This window comes from Chinchilla lanigera, unplaced genomic scaffold, assembly GCF_000276665.1.
Source record: "Chinchilla lanigera isolate Chin_1 unplaced genomic scaffold, ChiLan1.0 scaffold00103, whole genome shotgun sequence".
Taxonomy (NCBI): Eukaryota; Metazoa; Chordata; class Mammalia; order Rodentia; family Chinchillidae; genus Chinchilla; species Chinchilla lanigera.
Genome location: NW_004955504.1, coordinates 6,905,709 through 6,917,444, shown reverse-complemented (window position 1 = coordinate 6,917,444; position 11,736 = coordinate 6,905,709).

Sequence of the window (11,736 nt, the reverse complement as noted above, 5' to 3'; positions counted from 1 at the left end):
CATAGCCACACAGAGCCTGAATTTTCCACCCTCTGAAAAGGGCCTGGGTCTTTCACTCTCCCAAGCGGTCCCTTCTGAGCCTATACTAGACAAGAACATATGAGTATTGAAACAATTTGAATATTAAAATGACAAACACTGCAATGCTGAATATCTCCTCACAATAACTCCCCTCATTTGCTCTCACACTAGGGTTTGGATGCAGTGTCTACACTTACATGGAACCCTTAGAGTGTTGCTTTGTTGTGGACTGATACTTCCAGGTATACTCTGTAATTTTTATTATACAAGTATTTTAAATTTTAGTAGGTCCTGATATTCTCAACCTTTGTACATTACAGACTAACTATGTGAGACTCTTACATTGCTCACACTGCATGATAGCAGAATGATCTTTTCCTTTTAAATTGTTCTTTGAACAATACCTTGATAATGTAGAGTAGAATCACAGCTGTTGCACAGCTAAGTTACTCATGGTAGAGTTGAAGGTTGGGGAGTTCTGGCTGGTTCTCCAGCTTAGAAGATATTCAGCATACATCTGAAAGTATCCAATTCCACTTTTTGCTTATGGGGACCATGAAAGCTAAGAAGAATTAGAAAATGCAGAGGCCATCAGCAAGAAGCAAATTATCACTGACTATCTCTTTCTTATTTGAATGTCTCAGACCTTAATTGAGACAACAGTGATATAAACAGATGCACACTGCTTTGATACTTATGTTCCTCAAATGGGTCCTGCTCTAGGTGAAGAAAAACAGAGTGGAAATAATTGAAACCATTCAAAAATCTATACATCTTTTTAGATTTTCCTCCTCCCAACGTGCTAATGCACCATTTCATTATCCATTTTCTTAAAGCAGTGACACTGTTTCTTACTGGGGTCTTTGTAAATGGCTTCATCATGGTGGTGAATGAGGTGGACTTCGTCAGGCAGAGACAAATGGCTTCTCTGGATCTGCTCATTTCCTGCCTGGTGACTTCAAGAATTACTCTGCAGATACCTTCCTTGCACATCTGCTTCTTCTCTCCTTCATCAAGCAGTTCACACTTGCTGAGCTTAATAACTTGCTTATGTTTCTAAACAATTGGATGCTTTGGTGGGTCACATGGCTTTGTATTTTCTACTGCACCAGGATCTCCATCATCCCACATCTGCTGTTCTTCTGGCTGAAGATTAGGATTTCCAATTGGTGATGTGGCTGATCCTGGAGTCTATGCTGTATGCATCTGTCAGTACTGGCATCCACAAAAAGCATGCATGGACTATTATCAAAAAAGTGTGATCAACTTTTTCTCCAAAAGTGCAACTTAAACCAAAGAATAGACATTGCACCTCTATCTATTTTGATTTTTGTAAATGGCTTCATCATTGTACCCCTTTCTAGTTTGAATTTTCATCTTATAGTGCCATTAATTATCTTCCTCATCACTGTTCTGCTGTTAATTTTCTCCCTGGGGAGACATGTGCAGCAGATGAGAACCATTGCTATGGGAACCAGGAACCCTTGCAGGTGCACTTCCATCAGGGCAATGCTGTCCATCTTGTCCTTTCTATTCCTCTACTTCTTCTATTATATGATGGTCATTTTGTTCTGTTTTCAAATATTGCAGTTTGGAAGCTTCCTTTTTGAGTTCTTCACCTTTGTGGCTGGGACCTACCTATCTGTACACTCTGTCATCTTAATTTTAGGAAATTCTAAACTGAAACAAAATGCAAAGAAGTTGCTGGTCTGTGGTCAGTGTGGTCAGTGAGAAGGATTCGAATCCGTTGAAAGGATCCAGGAGTCAATGGCTTCCCTTTGTCTGTCTCCCCTCACTCACCCAATAAACACCCTGTCCATAAATAATCTGCACATCATCTTAGCTTGTCTATTCTGAGGCAACATTATTCATTTGCTACTTTCAGCAAAGGGTACATTGATCCATAAAGCACAATAAATGTCAGTGGATTACATCTTTGTCAGAGTTCAGGTTGTGATATGGAACCACCACCTGGCAAGATAAATAGTACATGGATTTTTGCGCACCAGGTCTTCCAAGTGCAGGAGAAACCACAGTTCTCTCAAGCTGGAACATATTGAAGAGGAAGAGAAACACTTGCTTGAACTTGTGATGTCAGAAACACTAGAATCGTTCAGCCCCACTGTCAGTAGGATATGTGGTCTATAGGATTTATCTGTCTCAAATGGGTTCACTGTTCATTCCTTGTCCACCTGCGTATAATTTCTGTCCCCTTTACTGGAGTCACAGATAATGAAGCCCTTCTTAGACTGGAAAACTGGAAAGAAAGCTGAGGAAAAGGACCCCTTCCAGATCCCAGTGAAAATATTCACTGTGTCCATTGTGCAGAGAACCTATTTGACATTAGTGTCCATTATTTATGGACACTACCCAGTAATGAATAAAAAGGTTGACAGGTGGAGGAAAAGGAGGAGAAGGAGAAGAGAGAGGAGTTGAAGTCTAAAGTCTCTTTTCCATCTCCCCTAATTGTACACCTTTGATGAACAATGGCTTGCAAAGGTGTTTCTTCGTACATGTGTGCACTTGACTTCCGGATCTTTCCAATGGATGGTGTCCAGTTGGTCCTTCTACTGCATGCCTTGTCTTGGCAGTGTGCAACACAAGTAGGTGGGATATTGTGGGAGTCTCCATCTGCTTGACCTCAAAGACGCATTTTCTTCTGGGCAAGCTGATTTTGGAAACTAAGTGGTTCATGTATGTTTCCAAAATAAATACAAAGCACCATTCCTTTCAGGCAGTCAACAAGATAAAAGTTGTTCTTTGGTTTGGCTGCAAAATTTGAGTCATGTGTGATGATGCACACGGTAGATTTAGATTAGCCAATCACTAGTAGTAAGGATTCCAAATTTGATTTTTGAATCCCAGGCAAGAAAGTCACAGAGAAGTTGCTTCAGAAGACCTGGACATCTGTGTGTCTTCTTGGCTCTGTGAATGAGAGTGCTCTGTGTCTTCCCAGGCTTGGACCTGATTCCCAGGGAACAAAAGAGCACCCCCACCTCCTGTATGTATCCCACAGTCCCTCCCTCTGGTATGCAGCTCTTAGAAGAGCACCGTGTCCTGGTGGTAAGCATGGCTCCTGTTGGGGAAGGAACACTGGAGATACACTCTTGTTGTCCTCACATGTGCTGCTCAGCAAACACTTGCTCTGTGAACCCAGGATTTGTGTTCCTGTAGTTGGGCAGAGACAGTGCAAGCAACTTCAAGCATCCAGGGAGAAATCCACGGGGATTTTATTTCTCAAATACCAAATTGTGAATCCATTTCATGTATCTTTGTTCTAAGAGTGCTAATTAATAGTATAACTATGAAGGTATGACTAAGTTTGTATATTTGTAATATTATCAATAGTTGTAATAAACAAAAATTATTAAGTATAATAAAGCATTCTAAAAATATAACCACTGTTTGTTTTCCTAGAAATAAGTTTCTTGTAGAAACTTCTTGCCAATCTATTGTGCTGCTGGGTGTTGAGTGCAGCACTCATTGCTCTATTTTACAGTCAGAAGAGTCTCAGCCTTGTCTCTCTGCAGCACTCTTTATCTGGACTCAGCAGCTCTGCCAAATTGCTTTTCTCCTTCCCTTACCCAACATCAGTTTGACCTCTATCTATGCTGGCACATTGCCTATCCCCTTGCTTTTAGAAATTTTCCTCCTAACCAAGCATGACTATGATTCCAGGTCTCTGGGAGACTGAGACAGGAGTATTGCAATTGTGAACCTAGTGTGTGCCACTTAAGCACACCATGATAGCTTGAATAAAGAAATTTTAGAGACTGCTGATGTAGCTCAGTGTAAAGGCTCCAGTTACAGCTGCAGAACCACAAGAAGCAAAAAAGGAAAAGGGGAGAGAGATTGAGGGACACAGATAGAGGCAGAATGAATGAGAGAGAGAATGAGAGAGAGAGACAGAATGAGAGAGAGAGAGTAAAAAAAGAGAAGAGGGAATAAAGGAAGTCAAGGCAGAAAAGAAGAAGAAATTATGAGGAACAAAGAAAGAAAATAAAGAAGAAAGAATAAAGGAAGGAAGGAATGAAGGAGGGAAGCAAGGGCGTGTGCAGTATTCATGGAGATGGCTATCATCTGGATGTGGCTTGAGTGTCCTTGAGGTTCCTGTGTGGAAATTCACACTCCCTATGAGTAATGAGAAGGAAGAAATGTAATCCCTTCTGCTGTTTAGAGGGGAGCCTTTGGCGGTGTGTATAGTGAGGTGAGTCATCTGAGTGGGGCCCATGATGAACCCTGGTGGCTTTGGGACAAGAAGGCCAGGCATGGAGCAGATATAGGTGTGTTCTTGTTGTCTCTCCCATGATACACAGAAGCAGCTTCAGCCCTGTCCTGAGACCACAGCTGTGAGCCAATAAAAACCTCTGTTCCTGGTAATGTCCTGGTCTGCAGCAAGGTGATAGGATGAGACAGGATGAGATAAGGGTGAACCTCACTGGTTCTGAAGTCAGAAGATGTCCTGCGCTATCCACTTGCCCTCCATGCCCTGTGCCCCAAGAGGTCAGTGCTGTGCTGCAGTCAACCTGGCTTCCAGAAACAGCTTTGGAACAGAGTTTGGACCAGAAGGCAGCCTCTTCCTAAAGAGTGGGCCTGCAGGGACAGCCCTTTGTGTTTCAGAAAGGAGCCTCAAAGCTGTGCACTCTCTAGTGTGACCTGAGTCCTTCAGTGCCCAACCCAGGAGTTTTCCACAGCCTGCTACGACTAAAGTTAGTGACATCACATGGGAAGTCTAAGTCTGAGTGTTTCTATTGTTAGGTCCAGTGGGTCTGGGGTCAGCAGTCAGCAAATGCACTCTCACTGGCCACTCTCTCCAACCTGAACAGAGGAAGAGGAGTTTGGGAAGGCCCATGCAAAGCTTAAGTACTTTTCTTGTAGGTACTGCAGAAAGCATTATGAACCCATTCCAAGGAAGGAGTGATGTGCTCAGAGCTGGGACACCACCAAATCTGGGGAATCAGTCCTGTTTTATGGGGCAGTGGTCCTATTCCACCCTCTTGAGGGTGGACAGTTAATTGATTAGATATTGGGCTTGTGGCTAGAGGATTAGTCTTATAAGGTATAGGGGAATTTTACAGAGCAGTTTATTCGTGGGACTTTACCTAATGAAAAGAACATTTAAGGGGAGGTGGTAGCTTACACAGATACAGGTGTGACACTATCTAGGGGCAAAGCTGCTTGGAAATTGTTTCATGTTCATAGCCACACAAAGTGTGCATTTTCCATCCTGCAAAAAGGGCCTGGGTCTTTTACTGTCACAAGGATCCCTTCTGAATCTGCACTACATGAGAACATATATGATATGCATACTGAAACTATTTAATATTAAAATAATAAACATTACAATTCTAAATAACTCTCCACAATAACGGTCCTTATTTGCTCTCATACTGGGGTTTGGATGCAGTGTCTACACACATGTAGCCCTTATTGCCTTGCTTTTATATGGAATAATACTTGATGTTATAACCTGTATATTTATTATATAACTACTTTAAATTTTAGAAAGTCCTGATTTCCTCAGCCTTTGTACCTTAGAGAATAAACAGATGGTAATCTTTCATTGCTGGCCATGGGACATAATGACAATGGAAGTGACTTTTTAAAAGTGTTTTTGGCCATCATGGTCTGCAGCTAAGGACTGAGGGTGCTCAATCAACTGCCTGGGGACCCTGGTCCTGGTGGCCCACATTCTGCTGCCATTTTGGGGAAAGTCTGACACCCAGGAAAACTAAGGACCATAGAGACATTCAGTCAGCTGCCTGGGAAGACTGAGGCTCAGCTATTCAACTCCAACATCCTAAATCACAAGACAAAGGAGCAAAATGCCCTCTTAGAGCTCCACCCCACCCAGAACAAGTCCAGGAGGTATCCACACAGGAAAACTTGGAAATCATACACCTGAAATTTCTGAAGTTATCACAACTGAAGCAAATAAACAATTCCATCAGGTTATATAGAAGAAATCAGATCAGAAATAATCTTCCAGGTAAAAAATGAAATGACAACAACAATGAAAGAATTGTTCAGCACATCTAAAGAAGACATATCTAAAAAATCAAATGAGCATAGAAAAATGATGGGAACATTAAATGAACAATATAGGAAAGAACTAGAATGCATGAAACAGATTAAAAAAGATATCCAGGAAATCAAAACTTCCATTCAGAGAGGGCAAAACTGCTTGAATGAAGCCAAAGATAGACTTTCAGATTTAGAAGACAGCATTGCAGCTAATCATCACAAAAGGAATGATCTCTTAAAAAATAATAAGGAGCCAGGAAATATCAATTCAACAGCTGCAAGACAGCGCAGAGAAAAGCAATGTAAGACTAATAGCTGTGAAGGAAACAGCAGGAGGCAACAGAAATGACATAAAAAGAATATCTGCAGCCATAATAGCAGAAAATTTCCAAAGCATGGAAAAAGAATCTGACATACAGGTAAGTGAGTGATATAGAACTCCAACTAGCCATAACCAAAATAAAACTACACCCAGACATATAATAATCAAGATTCCAGAAATCCAGCAAAAGAACAAAATATTAAAAACTGTTAGAGAAAAGAAACAGATCATCTATAAAGGAAAGCCCATCAGAATCATGGCAGATTTCTCAATGCACACCATCATCTCAGGAAGAGCTTGCAGTGATGTATTCCAGGTCCTAAAACAAAACAACTTTTAACCAAGATTGCTATATCCTACAAAACTATCCTTCAAATTTAATGGAGAAATGAAATATTTCCACAACAAATAACAACTGAAGAACTTCATGAGTGCTAAATCAACCCAATAAAGAGTACTAAAAGATATTCTAGAAAGAGGTAAAAATGACTACAATTTCAAGAACAACAATAGAAAGAAACCACCAAGCAGATCAACCAATTAAACAGAGAGTAAAAGTAGGAAACCAACAGCAGTTAAATAACATAACAATGATAAGGCAACACATGTAAATTATAACCATTAATATAAATGGCTTCAGTTTACCAATCAAAAGAAGCAGATTAGCAGAGTGGATCAAGAAACAAAATCCAAAAATATGCTGTATACAACAAAGACATTTAACTCAGAAGGAAATTCATAGGATGAAAATCAAAAGATGGAGAAAATCCTCCATGCAACAGGAATCCAGAAAAAAGCAGGAGTAGGTATTCTGTTTGCATACAATGTGAACTTCAAACCAAGAATGATCAAAAGAGGTAAAGAAGGTCAAGACATACTTGCTAGGGGAAAACTTCAAGGGGAAGAGATAACAATCATAAAGATTTATGCACCAAATATGGGAGCACCCAACTATATAAGACAAATCTTAATAGACAAGAAAAATCAAATAACTAATAACACTATTCTAATGGGAGACCTTAACCCTATTGACACAAAGAGATAGGTCAACTGAACAACAAAAAATCAACAAAGAAATAACAGACCTGAGCAAAATATGTGAACAAATGGACTCAGAAGACGTTTACAGAGTTTTCCAACACCACAACATCAGAATACACATTCTTCTCAGCTGCACATGGGGCATTCTCTAAAATAGACCACATACTAGTACATAGAACATACTTAATTAAGTAAATGCAAATAAATCAAAACTATCCCATGCATATTATCTGACCATAGTGCAGTGAAATTGGAAATTAGTGACAAAAGGAACCACAAAAACTCCACAAACACATGGAAATTAAATAATAGCCACCTGAACAACCAATGGATCACAGACAAAACTAAAGAAAAAATTAAACAATATCTACAAACAAAAGAATACATAAATACAACTTACTGGAATATGTGGAATGCATTGAAAGCAGTTCTCATAGGGAAGTCAGTAGGGGTGAACTCACATATCAGGAAAACAGAACGAGAACAAATAAATAGCCTAGTACTTCACTTAAAACTTTTAGAAAAAGAACAAGTCAAGTACAAATCCCAAAGAAGGGAGGAAATTATAAAGATCAGGGCAGAAATTAACACAATTGAGATGAAGAAAACACTGCAAAGAATTAATGAATCAAAGAGTCAGTTCTTTGAAAGAATAAATAAAATTGATAAACTTCTAACCAACCTTATCAAAAAAAGGAAAGAGCCAGACATAGTGGCACAATAAGGAATGAAAATGATGAAATTACCACAGATCCGATAGAAATTCAGAAGATCATCAATACCTACTTTGAAAATCTTTACTCCCATAGGATAGAAAACACAGAAGAAATGGACAGATTCCAAGAGACATATGAATTACCAAAGCTGAATCAAGAAGATATAAAAATCCTGAATAACCCAACATCAATTAATGAAGTTGAAAGCACAATTAAAAACCTACCAACAAAGAAAAGTCCATGTCCTGATAGATTCAGAGCTAAATTCCACAAGAAATTCAGAGAAAATTTAATGCCAACACTCCCCAAACTCTCCAATGATATTGAAAAGGAGGCAATTCTCCCTAACTCATTTCTGGAGGCAAGTATTATACTGATATCAAAACCAGAGAAAGACCCAACCAAAAAAGAACTATGGGCCAATCTCCCTAATGAATATAGTTGCAAAAATTCTCAATAAAACACTACCTAATAGAATGCAGCAAAACATCAAGAAGATAGCACGCTATGACCAAGTGGGAATCATCCCAGGAGTGCAGGGATGGTTCAATTTACACAAATCAATAAATGTAATGTATCAACAGCACCAAAATAAAAATCACATGATCATGGATGCAACTAGAGACCATTCTCTTTTTTTTGGGGGGGGGGGGTTTCCAGTATGGGGAATCGAACTCATGACCTTGCCCTTGCCAGGGAGGCACTGTGCCACTGAGCTAAACCCCCAGCCCTATGAGAAACATTCTTATAAGTGAAATAAATCAGACCCACAGGTGTAAACATCACATTGTGTCCCTGGTGTAAGAACATGAAAGAGTAAATAAAATCCAAAATGTACAATAGATAATAAGAAAGGGGAAGAAATTGCTCAAAGGAAGGAACAATTGGGATGAGGGAAAGAAGAAAAGCAAAGTACTAAGGCCATCATATATATATATGGAAACAGTGGCATAACTGTTCTTCTGGGGTCCAATGGTTTGTTGAGGGGAACAGTTAATGATTAAAAGGTTTTTTTAAATATATATTTTGACCAATTTTGCATGCTTATATCTGATAACTTGAGCAACTTATGTGACAACAACAATTTGCAGTGTAACAACCACTAGTGAATTCCTATAATCCTGTCTAGTGAAACTATGTATGGTATCTAATGTTCTTTTAAATTATTATTTTCTTATTCCCTTTAATGATTTTATCAATCTTCTCTTCTTACATCTAGTAATCTCAGCAACTTCGTTGTATGTAATATAACATGTATGTAATATAACAACCACTATTAATCTCTATCATTTGGTTTGAAACCCCATATCATTTTTAATTTTTCTTGCTTTGTTTTGTTTGTATTTTGCTATTGTTCTTTTTTGTACTATTTCTTTAAAATAAAAATAAAAAACTAAAATAAGCAAATAATATGTGCAAAAAAAGAATCACATCCTCATCTCAATAGATGCAGAAAAAGATTTTGAAAAAGTTCAACATTTATTCATGATAAAAACCTACAGAAAATTAGAATGAATGGACTTTACCTCAATCTGGTAAAAGCCATCTATGACAAATGGACAGCCAATCTAATACTAAATGGACAGGACCCAGGATATAGTTCAGGGGCACAAGTGCCTCTCTAGCAAGCATAAAGTCCTGAGTTCGATTTCTGGTACAAAAAAAAAAAAAAAAAAAAAAAAAAAAAAAAAAAAAAACAACCATACTAAATGAACAAAAACTGAAGCTTTCATTTTAAAATCAGGAACCAGACAAGGATGTCCACTGTCACCACTCCTATTCCACATAGATCTGGAAACATTAGCCAGAGCAATTAGACAAGAGATAGAAATAAAAGGAATAGGGATAGGAAGAAAAGAAGTGATATCATCATTATTTGCAGATGACATTATACTCTGCATAGAAGACCCCCCAAAACTCCACCAAAAGACTCCTAGAATTAATAACCCAATTCAGTAGCATAGCGGGATACATAGTCAGCACTTAAAAATCAATGGCATTCCTATACACAAACAACAAACACCTTGAGAGAGTAATTAGGGAAACAATACCTTTGACAATAGCAACCAAAAACTGAAATAGTTAGGAATCAGTTTAACAAAAGATGTAAAAGATCTATATAGTGAAAATGACACTACCTTGCAAAAAGTGATCAAAGAAGAGTTCAAGAAATGAAAAGATATTCCTTGCTCATGCACAGGAAAAACAAACATTGTAAAAATGGCCATACTCCCAAAATTGTTATATACATTCCATGCAATCCTGATGAAAATACCATTGTTATACCTCACAGATCTAGAGAAAACATTCCTAAAATTCATCTGGAATTAGAAGAGACCCAGAATAACAGGCAATCCTGGACAACAAAGGCAAGGCAGGAGGTATCACAATCCCTGAGTTGAAATTATACTACAAAGCTACTGTGATAAAATCAGTATGGTATTGGCAAAAAAACAGATCTGAAGACCAATGGAACAGGTTAGAAGATGCAGCCACAACCACAAACACACTCAGCCACCTTATCTTTGACAAAGGGGCCAAATGTGTTCACTGGAAGAAAGATAGCTTCTTTAATAAATGGTGCTGGAAAAATTGACTTTAGCTGAAGACTAAAACTAGACCAAGCCTATTAACCATGCACCAAAATAAAGTTAAAATCAATTAAAGATCTAAATATTAAAACAAAAACACTAGATCTACTAGAAGAAAAAGTAGGTGTAAGTTTTGAAGACATAGTTGTAGGCAGAGAGTTCATGAACAAGAACCAAACTGCACAGGAAATACTTCAAAGAATCAACAACTGGGATCTCATCTTATTGAAAAGTTTTTACATATCAAAAGAAATCACCAACGGTGTGAAAAGAAAACCCATGAATTGGGAAAAAATTTTAGCCAACTGTACCTCAGATAAAGGACTCCTGTCTAGAATATATAAATAATTTAAAAAGCCAGGCCTACAAAATTCAAAGACCCTATCCAAAAATGGGTATCTGAGGTGACTACACGTTTCTCAGATGAAGAAATATAAATGGCATATAAATACATGGAAAAATGTTCAACATCATTGGTCATTTGAGAAATGCAAGTTAAAACAACACTGAGATTCCATCTCACCCCAGAAAAAATGGCCATCATCAAGAAATCAACCAATAGCAAATGCTGGGGAGAAGTGGGGAAAAAGGAACACTTCTCCACTGTTGGTGGGAGTGTAGACTGGTGTAACCACTGTGGAGATCAGTCTGGAGTTTCCTCAGTAAACTAGGATAAGAAGTCCCATTCAACCCAGCTATTTCCCTTTTTGATATTTTTCCAGAAGAACTAAGAACATCATACCACAGAGATATATGTGCACCCATGTTTACAGCAGCACAATTTGTAATAGCTAAATCATGGAAGCAACCAAAAAAGATGTGGTATTTTTACAAAATGGAATATTACTTAGCCATAAAGAAAGATTAACTGGAGGCTTTTATAGGTAAATGGATGCAAATAGAGACCATACTCATAAGTGAAATAAATCAGACTCACATGTGTAAACATCATATCATATCCCTAGCATAAGAACCTGAAAGAGTAAATAAAATCTAAAAGGTACAATAGATATTGTGAAAG